Below are 17,606 nucleotides of genomic sequence, written 5' to 3'. Positions count from 1 at the left end.
GTCCGGTTGTCTTCATTCTCCGCCAGCCTGGTTAAGTCAATTCCTCCTTAACATCTAAAAGAACCTATTTAATGAAGGAAGACGGGTTCACTTTGTGTTTAATATTATTCTATTGCTGTTGTTGTTTTTTTGTATCCTTCAGAAGCCGTGCAGGCTGTGATCTGTATACTTGAATGTCTGAGTCCTCACAGAGGATTGGCTGCCTGGGGACCTGGCAGAAATATATAGAAATAGTATGATTAAGCATAAATTCTATAAAAAGCAGAAATAGTATATTAAGCACAAATCCTATAAAAAGCAGAAATAGTATATTAAGCAGAAATCTTATGAAATAGCAGAAATTGTATGATTTAGCACAATAGTAATAAGTTAAACAGAAAAATTGGAAAAGCAAAATGGAAAGCTGAAAAAATGCTGAACATGCTGAGGGTCCCTCAAATATACTTGTTAAATGAAAAAAATCAGCAAAAAAACCTATAACAGCCACACAATCACAAATATGTACACATGAGGAAACACACATGCACAGAGAGACACACACATAAGATCCAATTCAGTCAACCAGTCTAAATATACTGAATTTGAAGCTTAGAATGAGGTCATGCCATAAAAAGGCTCTCTCTCTCTCTCTCTCTCTCTCTCTCTCTCTCTCTCTCTCTCTCTCTCTCTCTGTCACACACACACACACACACACACACACACACACACACACACACACACACACAGGGAGAGAGAAGTAAGTTTCTAGGTCAGCCTGGGAGCTGCTGAATTTGAATCCACCAATCAGAGAGGCTGTGCACTTTTTCCCGCCAAAACAGGTGCATCTTTTTACACACGCAGCACGGAGAGGCACAGGATTATTGCAGCCTATTTCTCATAGTGAGGACTCCCCTCAAACAAATGACCATAATTTCCAAACCGTAGGGGCTAGAGCGGTCATTCTTACACCGTTTTGTTCAGAAGAGATGGGGGAATCTTCCAGTGTTAACAATTTATCATTAAAATGTGAATTTTTAGAGATATACGACATGGATGACTTGTTGACTTAGAAGCCACGAATTCCCCCAATATGCAAATTTGAGTGCCTGAGGCCACATATATGATTGGCTGCCTGGGAAGCCGTGCAGGCCCTGATTTGTGGATTTGAATTCCTCAGCCCTCAGATATGATTGGCTGGCTTAGAAGCCATGAAGGCCCCAATATGCAAATTTGAATGCCTCAGGACACATATATGATTGGCTGGGAAACCGTGCAGGCCCTGATTTGAAAATTTGAATGTCTAAGTCCTCACAGAGGATTGGCTGCCTGGGGACCTGGCAGAAATATATAGAAATACTATGATTAAGCATAAATACTACATTTAGTAGAAATACTATGTTTTAGCACAAATACTATAAAAAGCAGAAATACTATAATTTAGCAGAAATACTATATTAAGCACAAATCCTATAAAAAGCAGAAATACTATATTAAGCACAAATTCTATAAAAAGCAGAAATACTATATTAAGCACAAATCCTATTAAAAGCAGAAATACTATATTAAGCACAAATCTTATAAAATAGCAGAAACAGTATGATTTAGCACAATAGTAATAAGTTAAACAGAAAAATTGGAAAAGCAAAATGGACAGCTGAAAAAATGCTGAACATGCTGAGGTTCCCTCAAATATACTTGTTAAATGAAAAAATCAGCAAAAAAATGCACAGGGAGAGAGAAGTAAGTTTCTAGGTCAGCCTGGGAGCTGCTGAATTTGAATCCACCAATCAGAGAGCCTGTGTACTTTTTCCCGCCAAAACATGTGCCTCTTTTTACACACGCAGCACAGAGAGGCACAGGATTATTGCAGCCTATTTCTCATAGTGAGGACTCCCCTCAAACAAATGACAATTATTTCCTAACCGTAGGGGCTAGAGCGGTCATTCTTACACCGTTTTGTTCAGAAGAGATGGGGGAATCTTCCAGTGTTAACAATTTATCATTAAAATGTGAATTTTTAGAGATATACGACATGGATGACTTGTTGACTTAGAAGCCACGAATTCCCCCAATATGCAAATTTGAATGCCTGAGGCCACATATATGATTGGCTGGCTGGGAAGCCGTGCAGGCCCTGATTTGTGGATTTGAATTCCTCAGCCCTCAGATATGATTGGCTGGCTTAGAAGCCATGAAGGCCCCAATATGCAAATTTGAATGCCTCAGGACACATATATGATTGGCTGGGAAACCGTGCAGGCCCTGATTTGAAAATTTGAATGTCTAAGTCCTCACAGAGGATTGGCTGCCTGGGGACCTGGCAGAAATATATAGAAATACTATGATTAAGCATAAATACTACATTTAGTAGAAATACTATGTTTTAGCACAAATAGTATAAAAAGCAGAAATATTATAATTTAGCAGAAATACTATATTAGGCACAAATCCTATAAAAAGCAGAAATAGTATGATTAAGCATAAATACTACATTTAGTAGAAATACTATGTTTTAGCACAAATAGTATAAAAAGCAGAAATATTATAATTTAGCAGAAATACTATATTAGGCACAAATCCTATAAAAAGCAGAAATAGTATGATTAAGCATAAATACTACATTTAGTAGAAATACTATGTTTTAGCACAAATAGTATAAAAAGCAGAAATACTATAATTTAGCAGAAATACTATATTAGGCACAAATCCTATAAAAAGCAGAAATAGTATGATTAAGCATAAATACTACATTTAGTAGAAATACTATGTTTTAGCACAAATAGTATAAAAAGCAGAAATATTATAATTTAGCACAAATAGTATAAAAAGCAGAAATATTATAATTTAGCACAAATAGTATAAAAAGCAGAAATATTATAATTTAGCACAAATAGTATAAAAAGCAGAAATACTACATTTAGTAGAAATACTATGTTTTAGCACAAATACTATAAAAAGCAGAAATACTATAATTTAGTAGAAATACTATATTAAGCACAAATCCTATAAAAAGCAGAAATACTATATTAGGCACAAATCCTATAAAAAGCAGAAATACTATATTAGGCACAAATCCTATAAAAAGCAGAAATACTATGTTAGGCACAAATCCTATAAAAAGCAGAAATACTATATTTAGCAGAAATACTATATTAGGCACAAATCCTATGAAAAGCAGAAATAGTATGATTTAGCAGAATAGTAATAACTTACAAAATTACAAATATGGAGGCATATTGGAACACAAATGCACAGAGGGACACACAAACACAAACACAGGCTCTAATCCAGTCAACCAGTCTAACTATATTCAATTTAAATCCTACAATGACATGCTGCCAAATAAGGGCAGGGTCCTCTCTCTCCCACTAAACACACACACACACACACACACACACACACACACACACACACACACACACACAGACAGACACAGAGGGAGAGAGCTGCTGAATTTAAATCCACCAATCAGAGTGGCTGTTTACGTTTTCCCGCCAAAACAGGTGCATCTTTTTACACACGCAGGACAGAGAGGCACAGGATTATTGCAGCCTATTTCTCATAGTGAGGACTCCCCTCAAACAAATGACCATAATTTCCTAACCGTAGGGGCTAGAGCGGTCATTCTTACACCGTTTTGTTCAGAAGAGATGGGGGAATCTTCCAGTGTTAACAATTTATCATTAAAATATGAATTATTAAAGATATTAGACTTCTAATGCACCATAACTGAGCAGAGCGAAGCAAAAACTGCCTTGACTTGCCCTCAAACAACGCTTTCTAACTCTAAATCTATTTGGAGTATCGATATCATTCTTTCACCGTAAGAGACAGCAGGCTTTGGTGAACAGTCATAGAAATTTTCAGGTCTCTGTGGAAATCCAACAAGAAGTTATGACGAGAGAAAAAAGTGGTTCATTTCCACAGTTTGAAATCTGAAGAAATCTGAGCGAAGGACAAATTTCCTACCCTCAAACAAGTCCAACTCATTTCAGAACAGTAATAGGTGAGAAAGAAATTCTTGAATTGTGAGCGTCAGGGGTGTCTGAAGATATTCGGGGACAAGCCTCATGTCTTAACTTTGCTTCGTTAAGGAGATATGACGATTCGAATATGCCTCTCATTACAGAAATCCAGCGGTGATTTTGAACAAGCTCTCCATTCACTTTATATGGAGAGTTTTCTGACATTGTGTTGGTCTGAGGAGATTTGCCAAAATTCTATAAATCCCACAACAATGATGGTGACATTTTCTGAAAGCCAGCAAAAATACCTACATTTTGATGTATAATTTGTGGAAGTTGAGTGAAAATTGAGCAAGTAGCAAACAGTTGTTCGGACATGAAGTGAAAATTGCAAAACCTTCAGTGGCACACTGGAAGCCAAGAGCATAGCAACCATAACAACGCATGTATTTTGTGAAAAATCACAATTTTGCAACTCAAAACTTTAAGAGGCATAAAAGTAAAACAGTAAAAGATTTGAAAAAGCTGAATTATACCTGAATAGCCCAATAATTTGTGAACATTTTAAAATTTGAATGGTTGTTCTAGGTGAAAGTATGAGGAAGTAGTTAAGTTTCAAAAACAAGCAAATTTTAGCAGAATTGCTGAAGTTTCCCATTCATTTCAATGGGACAAATTAAAGGAAAAAAGTGGAATATTTTAAAAAGTATAATAGTTAAAAATACCAAAAGATATAGCAGGAATTAGCAAAAATAGCTGAATAGTTTAAAGTTTGAACGGTGAAAATAGCACAAAAATTGTGGAAGTAGTTAAACGGCGAAAAGTGTACGGAAGTCCTAAGAATAATAATAAAGAACTAGAAAAAATTGCATTTCCTGCGAAAATGCTGTGTGGATGCCTTACGCTGAAGATTTCTGCTGAAAAAAGCAGAAAAAGTTGAAAAAAAAAAAAACATTGCCCTGAGCGAGATTCGAACCTGGCCTTTCTGATCTATAGGCGGCGTCTCACCTTACTGGACCAAACTGATTCTTACAAAGAAGAGGTGGAGAGACTGACAATTCTGGTGAAATTAGCAGAAGCTGCTTAGTATTGTGCTAATAAGAGGTGAAAAGGCTAAACATTTAGCAGAAAAGAGGTGAATCAGAAGAAGTTCTGCTGAAAAGAGGTAAAGAAGCAAAAAGATGAGTTGAAAAGAGGTGTAGAAGTGCTTGCTGAAGATGGCTGTATGTGTAATGACACACTGGAGAGTGTCAAGAAAGCAGAGCGCATGCAAGCAGGGAACATGTGTAGCAACTGTCACAGGTAGGATTCGAAACTCTGCCCCCGGGTCTCACGGCAGCTGCCCTACCCTCTGAGCCAAATGAGTTCTGGTCTCAAGCAAATATATGATGAGAGAGAAAATGTGCACTGTGGAGCAGAAGCTCAAATTAGCAGAAAAGAGGTGAAGAGGAAGAACTTTGTTGTGAAATGAGGTAAAGAAACTGAAATTTGTGCTTAAAACAAGTGAAAAAGCTGAACTCTGAAATCCTGCTAAAACAGTAGTAGAGGCTGATATTTTTCAGCTACTCACTGAGCCAAACTGGTTCTCACGTAACTGAAAAAAGGTGGAAAAGCTTAAAATTCTAATGAAAACAGCAGAAGAGGCTAAGTGCACTGTGGAGCAGGAGCTCTAATTAGCAGAAAAGAGGTGAAGAGGAATAATTTCTGCTGAAAAGAGGTAAAGAAGCAAAAAGCCGAGTTGAAAAGAAGTGTAGAAGCAGAAGTGCTTGCTGAAGATGGCTGTATGTGTAATGACACACTGGAGAGTGTCAAGAAAGCAGAGCGCATGCAAGCAGTGAACATGTGTAGCAGCTGTCACAGGTAGGATTCGAACCTCTGCCACCGGGTCTCACGACAGATGCCCTACCCTCTGAGCCAAATGAGTTCTGGTCACAAGCAAAGATATGATGAGAGGGAAAATGTGCACTGTGGAGCAGCAGCTCAAATTAGCAGAAAAGAGGTGAAGAGGAAGAACTTTGTTGTGAAATGAGGTAAAGAAACTGAAATTTGTGCTTAAAACAAGTGAAAAAGCTGAACTCTGAAATCCTGCTAAAACAGCAGAAGAGGCTGATATTTTTCAGCTACTCATTGAGCCAAACTGGTTCTCACGTAACTGAAAAAAGGTGGAAAAGCTTAAAATTCTAATGAAAACAGCAGAAGAGGCTGAGTGCACTGTGGAACAGAAGCTCAAATTAGCAGAAAAGAGGTGAAAACAGCAGAAGAGGGTGAGATTTGTGCTGATAAGAGGTGAAACTGCGGAACCAATCAGAGGTACTGCTTCTGTCTGCTTCATCAGGCTGTGTACTTGTATGTATTTCTGCCATAGACTGTTAACCAGAATCTGAGGTCCATATTAGAAAAGCTGCTAAAATCATTAAACTTTGCAGAATTGTAATAAATTATCAATATGAATTACCGGTCTGTGATAGTGTATAAATTTGTAGTTAAAAAAAAAACATGTGGGCCAAGGTGGAATCGAACCCACGACCTCTGGTCTGAAGAGCGGTGTCATTACCAATCGCGCCACCTCTAAGGGGGCGGGCGCTTTGAAAAAAAGGGTGATGAGGAGTCAGAATTAGATCGCGGTGAGACGCGAAAAACGCCGTTTTTTGGAGTTACAAAACGTCGTGTAACTCAAAAACTAGGTGGGATAGAAGCATAATTCTTGCACTGGGTGAATCAGCGGACTTTGGTGTACTTTGACTGCGATTTACATAGCTCTTTGTATCTCCGTCGCGGAGATATGACGAGAGAAGAAACGGCTTCATTTTCGGAATTTGAAAAATGAGAGGAGGACAGATTTCCACCCCTCAAACAAGTCTAACTCATCTCAGAACGGTAATAGGTGAGAAAATAATTCTTGAATTGTGAGTGTCAGGAGTGTCTGAAGATATACAGGGACAAGCCTCATGTCTTAACTTTGCTTCGTTAAGGAGATATGACGATTTGAAAATGCCTTCAGTTTCAGTATTTCAGCTCTGAGTTTCACAACCTCCCCATAGACTTTGAATGGGGAGTTTTTAGACCATGTGTCACTTCGAGGCAAATTGTGAAAAAAACGTAACTCTCACAATAATTATAGTGACACTGTCTTAAAGCCAGCAAAAATACCTACGTTTTGATGTATAATTTGTGGAAGTTGAGTGGAAATTGAGCGAGTAGCAAGGAGTTGTTCAGACATGAAGAGAAAATTCAGAACGGACGAGTGTGCAGTGGGAGTTAATTGCATAGCAACCATAGCAACACATGTATTTTCTGAAAAATCACAAAGTTGTAACTGAAAACTTAAAGAGTCATTACATGAAAACGGTAACAGATATGAAAAAGCTGAATCACACAGGAATAGCCCAATCATCTGAGAACGTTTTAAAGTTTGAATGGAGTTTCTAGGTGAAAGTATGAGGAAGTAGTTAAGTTTCAAAGACAAGCAAGTTTTAGCAGAATTGTAGAAGTTTCCCATTCATTTCAATGGGACAAATTAAAGGAAAAAAGTGTAATATTTTAAAAAGTATAATAGTAATAAGTACCAAAAGATATAGCAGTCGAAAGCAGAAATAGCAGAACAGTTTAGAGTTTGAATGGTAAAAATCGGCTGAAAACTGAGGGAGTAGTTAAGCGGCAAAGAAACGGAGCAACTAGAATAATAAAGGATAAAGAATAAAGAGAAACAGGATCTCAATAGTGTGGATGCCTACGGCATCCACCCAATAAAGAGAAACAGGAACTCAATAGTGTGGATGCTTAAAGCATCCACACAATAAAGGATAAAGAATAAAGAGAAACAGGATCTCAATAGTGTGGATGCCTACGGCATCCACCCAAATACTGAAACTGAAGGCATTTTCAAATCGTCATATCTCCTTAACGAAGCAAAGTTAAGACATGAGGCTTGTCCCTGTATATCTTCAGACACTCCTGACACTCACAATTCAAGAATTATTTTCTCACCTATTACCGTTCTGAGATGAGTTAGACTTGTTTGAGGGGTGGAAATCTGTCCTCCTCTCATTTTTCAAATTCCGAAAATGAAGCCGTTTCTTCTCTCGTCATATCTCCGCGACGGAGATACAAAGAGCTATGTAAATCGCAGTCAAAGTACACCAAAGTCCGCTGATTCACCCAGTGCAAGAATTATGCTTCTATCCCACCTAGTTTTTGAGTTACACGACGTTTTGTAACTCCAAAAAACGGCGTTTTTCGCGTCTCACCGCGATCTAATTCTGACTCCTCATCACCCTTTTTTTCAAAGCGCCCGCCCCCTTAGAGGTGGCGCGATTGGTAATGACACCGCTCTTCAGACCAGAGGTCGTGGGTTCGATTCCACCTTGGCCCACATGTTTTTTTTTTAACTACAAATTTATACACTATCACAGACCGGTAATTCATATTGATAATTTATTACAATTCTGCAAAGTTTAATGATTTTAGCAGCTTTTCTAATATGGACCTCAGATTCTGGTTAACAGTCTATGGCAGAAATACATACAAGTACACAGCCTGATGAAGCAGACAGAAGCAGTACCTCTGATTGGTTCCGCAGTTTCACCTCTTATCAGCACAAATCTCACCCTCTTCTGCTGTTTTCACCTCTTTTCTGCTAATTTGAGCTTCTGTTCCACAGTGCACTCAGCCTCTTCTGCTGTTTTCATTAGAATTTTAAGCTTTTCCACCTTTTTTCAGTTACGTGAGAACCAGTTTGGCTCAATGAGTAGCTGAAAAATATCAGCCTCTTCTGCTGTTTTAGCAGGATTTCAGAGTTCAGCTTTTTCACTTGTTTTAAGCACAAATTTCAGTTTCTTTACCTCATTTCACAACAAAGTTCTTCCTCTTCACCTCTTTTCTGCTAATTTGAGCTGCTGCTCCACAGTGCACATTTTCCCTCTCATCATATCTTTGCTTGTGACCAGAACTCATTTGGCTCAGAGGGTAGGGCATCTGTCGTGAGACCCGGTGGCAGAGGTTCGAATCCTACCTGTGACAGCTGCTACACATGTTCACTGCTTGCATGCGCTCTGCTTTCTTGACACTCTCCAGTGTGTCATTACACATACAGCCATCTTCAGCAAGCACTTCTGCTTCTACACTTCTTTTCAACTCGGCTTTTTGCTTCTTTACCTCTTTTCAGCAGAAATTATTCCTCTTCACCTCTTTTCTGCTAATTAGAGCTCCTGCTCCACAGTGCACTTAGCCTCTTCTGCTGTTTTCATTAGAATTTTAAGCTTTTCCACCTTTTTTCAGTTACGTGAGAACCAGTTTGGCTCAGTGAGTAGCTGAAAAATATCAGCCTCTACTACTGTTTTAGCAGGATTTCAGAGTTCAGCTTTTTCACTTGTTTTAAGCACAAATTTCAGTTTCTTTACCTCATTTCACAACAAAGTTCTTCCTCTTCACCTCTTTTCTGCTAATTTGAGCTTCTGCTCCACAGTGCACATTTTCTCTCTCATCATATATTTGCTTGAGACCAGAACTCATTTGGCTCAGAGGGTAGGGCAGCTGCCGTGAGACCCGGGGGCAGAGTTTCGAATCCTACCTGTGACAGTTGCTACACATGTTCCCTGCTTGCATGCGCTCTGCTTTCTTGACACTCTCCAGTGTGTCATTACACATACAGCCATCTTCAGCAAGCACTTCTACACCTCTTTTCAACTCATCTTTTTGCTTCTTTACCTCTTTTCAGCAGAACTTCTTCTGATTCACCTCTTTTCTGCTAAATGTTTAGCCTTTTCACCTCTTATTAGCACAATACTAAGCAGCTTCTGCTAATTTCACCAGAATTGTCAGTCTCTCCACCTCTTCTTTGTAAGAATCAGTTTGGTCCAGTAAGGTGAGACGCCGCCTATAGATCAGAAAGGCCAGGTTCGAATCTTGCTCAGGGCAATGTTTTTTGTTTTTTCAACTTTTTCTGCTTTTTTCAGCAGAAATCTTCAGCGTAAGGCATCCACACAGCATTTTCGCAGGAAATGCAATTTTTTCTAGTTCTTTTTTAATCTCTTGTACCACAGATTCATTGTTAAGAATACCAGTATTTAATTTCCACAATGATTTCTTATTCTGATTATATAAGTGAATAGTCAAGTGTATGGCGCTGTGATCCGACAGATCAGCTATACCGATATTACACTCTATGACTCTATGTTTATCGCTTCTATTTATCAAAAAGAAATCTACCCTTGAGTGTACCTTATGGGCTACTGAAAAATGTGTATAGTCCTTCTCCAGAGGGTGTAATTCTCTCCATACATCGCAAATCTGAACACGGACACGCTGTCGGAGCTTAGCGATTCTTCGGGTCCGCTCTGTGATAGAGCCATAAAAACCATGAAAAAATGTTGCCGTAATATGAAGCGATAGACTTTTTCATATCGTCATCCATATGTGTCGTTATATCGAACAGCCCTATTTTGAACTCTCCTTGTCCTTTGAGTGCGCAGTCGCCTTTGTTATATAGCAAGGTATTTAAAATGAATAAATAGATATCCCGTTCATTTCAATACGCATGATCTGAGCATGCGCGGAATGACACGGAGCTATTCTTTGATCCTTTGATCTTCTCAAAGGGGAGACTGTGACGTGACGGTCGACGTCACCATCTCTGCCACATGAGTCCATAAATAGAGGTGCTTTAACACAGTTTTCCTTGGTGCTTTTCAGACATGGCCCTGCAGCAGTTCCAAAGTGAGTCAATGGAGAGAATAGCTCAGCGTTTAGAGCTTCTCATAGAGCAAAATAGAAGGCTTAATGCTAGGATGGACAACATTCAAAGGGAGTTGAATGAACTAAATGAAGAGACTGAGAATGTGAGGCATGAGAAAGTACCACAGAGTGCTGTTGCAAACTTCGTGCGTTTCGTAGGTCTAGGTCTAGGTCTTGCCATAACGGGCACTATTCTCGGTGCAGTTTGGGGCAAGTTGTCTCATTAACTTTGGGGCAAGTCGTCACATGTGACAACTTGCCCCTGCTATGATCCTGGGCCATGTTGGCCCAGTATTCTTAGTTTCTTGTATTTTGTTCCTTATTTAGGCCATGTTTCCTGAGTTGCCCTGTTGTGTTGTTCCCTAAGTGTTTTCCCTTCGTGACTCTTACCCCCTGTGTGCCCCTCTGTGTATTTATGAGCCCTCGTCTCTCTTTGCGTTTATTCCATGTTTCCCCTGCCCGTTATGTCTATGTTCTCCCTGTGCTCTCTCTCTCTCCTCCTGTCTGAACCCCCGTGTACTTCCTGTTTTACTTTGTGACTCTCGCGCCTGTATACGTCATGTTATGTTCACCCCGCCCTGTCTCGTTATGGTTATCTGTGTCAGCTGTGTCCCCGTGTGTTCCCATTTCCCTCGTTAACCCTCTGTGTATTTATGTGCATGTCTCCCCCAGTCCAGTGTTGCGTCGTCAATGTCTCCTCCCCAAACCTGTGTGGCTTTCTGTTCCCTCGGTCTTCTGTTAATATTTCCGCTTTGGTTCTGTTTCATTACAAGTCCTGCAATAAAGCAGTCTTTTGAGTTCAGTTCCTGTCTCCATGAGTTTTGCGTTTGGGTCCTCTTCTGCCTCCACACAGCCAGTTCATGACAGACATGGCCCCTGCAGCAGTTCCAAAGTGAGTCAATGGAGAGAATAGCTCAGCGTTTAGAGCTTCTCATAGAGCAAAATAGAAGGCTTAATGCTACACTGAAAAAAGAAAATAGTTGAACCAACTTAATTTAATTATTTCAATTGGTAACACCAAATTTAATTAAGTTCTTTGAAATGAAGTTAATACATTAGATTAACACAACTGATTTAACTCATTCACTGCCAGCCATTGGCAGTGAATGAGTTAAACCCATTGACTCATTCACTGCCATTGACGGCTATAGACGTCAATGGCAGTGAATGAGTTAAGTTACATGTACTTAATCAATTAATTGTTGTCAAATAAACATTTTGCATTAATCCAACTTAAAATTAAGACATTTCAACTTAAAGTTTTCAGTTTTTCCAACCCAATAATTTGCATAACCCAAAAGTAAAATATTGCTCTTTGCTAACCTAATCAATCAATCAATCAATCTTTATTTATAAAGCACTTTTCATACAGAAAATGTAGCACAAAGTGCTTTACATAGTTAAAAGCAGCCCACCCCACCCTCCAACTCACTCCCCACACTCTCATTAACATAAATGATGTGAATACACACATCTTCCCCCACCCCCCACCCACACACACACACACACACGCGCGCACACTTAAAGAGTAAAAATTGGGCTGGGTTCACATGAGCCAAGTGAGGAAACACTATAACAGGGAGCCGTCTGCACCGGGAGCCGGTCACAGACCGCAGCCTCCAGGCTGGGCACACAGCAGGAGGGAGGCAAAGGAGCCCCCCAGCCAGGCTGAGAGGACCCCCAGAGACCCAGCAGCCACGGTCGATCACAGCCCCGGTGCAGAGAGCCCCCTCCGAGGAAACACTGGAGATATGACACAATAGGCTATATACAGGGTAAAATGATAAAATAAATAAGAACGGGATACAATATAAATATAAATATAAATAGAGTAAGAAGATTAAAAAAATGGATAAGAATAAAATCAATAAATATTAGGTAAAGCCTAAATTAATAATAAAATAACAGGATAGAATAAATAAGCATAAAATAAATAAACGTTAAGTAAAAGCTAAATTAAAAAGGTGGGTCTTGAGCCTGTTCTTAAAAACATGTACGTTCTCTGCGGCCCAGGGCCCTGTGCTTCGTACGTCGCTTACTACATCCAAGATCAAATGAAACATCCAAGACCAAACCATCGCGCTAACCGTGAGCGCGCTAATCCGGTTCCCCGAACACACCTGCTGTTGACGATTAGTACAGCTGGACGCAGTAATGTGACATCACTGGGTGTCGTAAAAGGGGCTACGCATCGATAGTAGAAACATTGATCGGCAACCCTCTGATTGGTCGGCGAAAATGTCGACGGAGCGCGCTCGGCTCAGTATTTTTATATACCTTATACCAGAGGACCTCAGGGTCCGCGAGGGTTCATATGGTAAAAGCAGATCTGAGAGATAAGAAGGCCCAAGACCATTAAGACATTTAAAAACCAATAAAAGAACTTTAAAATCGATCCTGAAACACACGGGGAGCCAATGCAGCGATTCTAAAACCGGTGTAATGTGGGCCCGCCCTCTGGTCTTCGTCAGCACACGAGCTGCCGAGTTTTGCAAAAGTTGTAAAGTTGAAATATTCTTCTTAGGAAGACCAGAGAGCAGGGCATTACAGTAATCAATGCGACTGGTAATAAAAGCATGCATCAGCATCTCCGTGTTGGCCCGAGAGAGAATAGGGCGGACTCTGGCTATATTTTTTAGATGATAAAATCCAATTTTGGTTACATGTTTAATATGTGGGATAAAACCAAGCTCAGAGTCAAAAATAACACCCAGGTTTTTCACTTGTAGTGAAGGACATAGTGAAAATGCCTCTAATTTAGACAAGAGTTTCTCTCTCTGAGCCTCAGGACCGACGATTAAAACTTCAGTTTTGTCCTGGTTAAGCTGTAAAAAGTTTTCTGCCATCCAAGATTTTATATCTAAAATACAGTTAAAAAGGGCATCCATTGGTCCGGTGTCATCAGGAGACACAGAGATGTACAGCTGCGTGTCATCAGCGTAACTGTGGAAGTTCACTCCATGCCTCCTGATGACACCGCCGAGAGGGAGCATATACAAATTAAAAAGTACAGGGCCTAGAACCGACCCTTGAGGCACACCACATGTCATTTTATGGATCTTAGAGGAGCATGTATCCATGCTCACCATAAAAGTTCTGTCTGAGAGATAGGAAGTGAACCAGTTGTGTACAGCACCAGAGAGGCCCACCATGTGTTTCAGTCTGTTTAAAAGAATAGCGTGGTCTACTGTATCAAAGGCTGCGCTTAGATCCAGTAGCACCAGGACTGAGAGCTTTTGGGCGTCCCAGTTATATCTAAGATCATTTAAAACCTTTAGGAGAGCCGTCTCTGTGCTGTGGTTCACCCTAAATCCAGACTGGAATATCTCCAGGATCTGTCTATCATTTAGAAAGTCATTAATCTGAGTAAAAACAAGTTTTTCTAAGATTTTACTTAAAAATGGTAAGTTGGATACAGGTCTGTAGTTATTAAAATCATTACAATCCAAATTGCTCTTCTTCAGAAGGGGCCTCACCACCGCCGTTTTAAAGGCAGCAGGGAAGACACCCAACTGAAGAGAGCAATTCATCATGTATAAAAGCTCAGCCTCAAAAAATCCATAAAGTGTTTTAAAGAGTGAAGAAGGGATTGGATCTAAAAGACATGTGGTGGGTCTCACTGTGGAGAAAACTTTCTGAAGGTTCTCAGCATTAACCAGGACAAAGCTGTCCAGTGTCTCCTCAGGTACAATCGAGCCCTCAGATGTGTTTACAAACATATCGCATATTGCCACACAGCAAGAAGGTCCTGAGTTCAATTCCAACATCAGGCCGGGGTCTTTCTGTGTGGAGTTTGCATGTTCTCCCCGTGTTTGCGTGGGTTCCCTCCGGGTACTCCGGCTTCCTCCCACCGTCCAAAGACATGCAGCTTGAGGGGATAGGTTAATTGGAAAATCCAAATTGCCATTGTGTGAATGGTATGAATGTGCGAGTGAATGTGAGTGCGAATGGTTGTCTGTCCCTGTGTGTTGGCCCTGCGACAGACTGGCGACCTGTCCAGGGTGTACCCCGCCTCTCGCCCTATGACAGCTGGGATAGGCTCCAGCGCCCCCCGCGACCCTGAAAAGGATAAGCAGAAGCGAATGGATGTATGGATGGAAGAAGGGATTGGATCTAAAAGACATGTGGTGGGTCTCACTGTGGAGAAAACTTTCTGAAGGTTCTCAGCATTAACCAGGACAAAGCTGTCCAGTGTCTCCTCAGGTACAATCGAGCCCTCAGATGTGTTTACAAACATATCACGATTAGATAAAATATCAGATCTGATGGCGCTGACCTTTCCCCTGAAGTGGTCTGCAAACTGCTCACAGAGTGAGTCTGTGGGGCTTCTTTGGGAGCTGTTAAAATCAGGGTTAAATAAATGATCTATGGTGGAAAAGAGGACCTTGGGATTATTTTTGTTATTACTGATTATTTTGGCGAAGTATGAATTTCTTGAGTTCCTTAATGTATTATTGTACACTTTAAGTTGCTCGCAAATTATTTGATGGTTGATAGCATTTTTATTTTTCCTCCACCTCCTTTCTGCTGCCCTGCAATTTCTTTTGAGTTTTTTGACTTCTTCGTTCCTCCAGGGTGATACATGTTTTACGTTAATCTTTTTGGTGGTGAGTGGAGCAACGGAGTCAAGGCTTTTCTTCAGTTTGCTGTTGAAATGATTAAAAATCAAATCGCAGGGTGCAGGTAAAATCACAGGGGGGCATTCGTCTAAAACCCTGGTAAAATTTGCAGCCACTTCAGAGGTTAGATAGCGCCTCCTCACAGTTCGCACTGAGGTCTCCCACTGAATAAAACCGGTGATGTTAAAAAACACACAGTAGTGGTCAGAGACAGCCAAGTCAACAACAGAGGACACGCTGGTGGACAGCCCATGGGTGATGACCAGGTCCAGAGTGTGTCCACTGTTGTGAGTCGGCTGTGTGACGTGCTGGGTAAAATCCAAACAGTGAAGAATGTTTAAGAATTCTTTTGATGCAGAGTCAGAAGGATTATCTATGTGCAGGTTAAAATCACCGGTTAAAATTATCATATTATAGTTTGAATGTATGTTTGTTAAAAATTCTGAGAATTCCTTGATAAAAGCAGCGCTGTCTTTAGGTGGTCTATAAACTGTGACAGATAAAACTGAAGGGCTGCTGAAAACAATAGCGTGGAATTCAAAAGTGGTAAAATGATCAAATAAAATTTGTTTGGAGGTGAGTGTGTTGTTGGCTAAAGATGCAGTCCCACCACCTCTCTCACCACTTCTAATAGAAAAAGAGAAATTAAAATTTGGTGGGGAGGCCTCAGTGAGAACAACTGGTGCATCCGAACCCAGCCATGTTTCAGTTAAAAATAAACAGTCAAGTTTATTATCTAAAATTAAATCATTAATAATAAAAGACTTGTTCAACAGAGAGCGGACATTTAAAAGTGCCATACTGATTGAGACTGGTGGATTTTTGACAATAGAGTTGAATGGATGTTGATATTTTTGAAGAGGCCGGAGGTTATTAATGTTTTTGGAGTTACTGGATTTCTGATAATTCTGTTGCTCTCTGTTTGTGATTATGACGGGTATTGTGTTGACTGTGGGAAAGAGAGGTCCGAGTCCAGAGTTTTGTGTATTACTGTTAATGAATAAATATCTGAACAGTGTAGCTGACCAATGGGGATGAAAAAATATAAACACTCCTTTAGAGTTTTAGAATGTCACAACAGTTTGTTGTATAACTGAGCACATCAAACCTGAAATGCAACCTTTCCCTTGAAACGAAGGCAAATATGTCTGAAAAAAATTTTAAAAATAAATAAAAATACCATACAAAGTATGTATAAAAGCACATTAAATTGGGGTTTGAGGTCTCTTGGAGCATAAAAAAGGCCCAACATCCAAAAGAGACTACATATTTTACATGCTATATGTCCAAACACAGTTGTTCCTTCGCATTATCCCAGCCAACATCTTTCCAGTTTTTGTGGGTACCATGTGGGCATCACATAGGCTAAAAAGTGGGTTTTAAGTGGGATTGTCCACGGGTTCCATAATGGCCCCATTTTATAAGCCCATCTTGGTGTTATATTGGTAAAATCTGGGAACTAAATGGACCCCAACTGGGCAAAGTACTCATAAACCCACCCGGGCCCCATTTTTCAAGTTCTTAGTGTGTACAACATGAGGAAAACATGAGCTAAAAAGTTGGAATGGCATTATCAGTGGGTTCTGTAGTTGCATCTTACTACCTGTTTGAATTAGCTAATTTCTGGCACTGGGTGGGTCCCATGTAGAAAAACAGCCACAAAATCAATTTAACAGACAGCCAATACGGCTTCTGTGACACAAAGACACTAAATATATTAAAGCTGACTGCAAATAGAAATCAAGAGGGGACACAAAACACATTTTGTTCACATTAATTTTGTCACACAACTGTGGGTTTAAGTAACTATTCCAAGGAGTGTGAACTTAAAAAACTCGAAATATCAAACTACATTCAAATTGCTTAGAGTTGGAACTGTAGCAACATGGGAAAAAATAAGAAGGGAAACTCAGAACCTTGACTTGAATCAGCAGAGGTGTCTGTTATGTTTTTTACAGAGCCGTTAGTCTATTTTGTCCCCTAGCAGCCCTCAGTCCTCCTCTGTCTCTAGCTTCAGTGAACCATTTGGAGAGAGCTTTCTCTGCTTCTTGCAGGTTGACTTTTGCAGTCAAAGAATTCTTCTTCAGTGCCTCTGCAAATGAAGAGGAAAAATGGGTAAGCCAAAGTAAAGGTAACCGTAGCTTACTTCCTTTCGGAAAGATTTACAAAGAACAATGTTTATTTCACTTTCTTGCCTCAAATATATAAGATGGCACAATAACCAATCTCACTTACACTTTCAAACACTTTATTAAAAAAAGTGTCTCAAGTGAAATTAACTTACCATACACAACATTAAAGAGGCGCAAAT

Source organism: Mchenga conophoros, linkage group LG13, assembly GCF_057382185.1.
Source record: "Mchenga conophoros isolate Kocher_MC1m ecotype Shallow Benthic linkage group LG13, M_conophoros_male_GT1.1, whole genome shotgun sequence".
NCBI classification, from domain to species: Eukaryota; Metazoa; Chordata; class Actinopteri; order Cichliformes; family Cichlidae; genus Mchenga; species Mchenga conophoros.
This window is presented reverse-complemented; position numbering follows the sequence as displayed.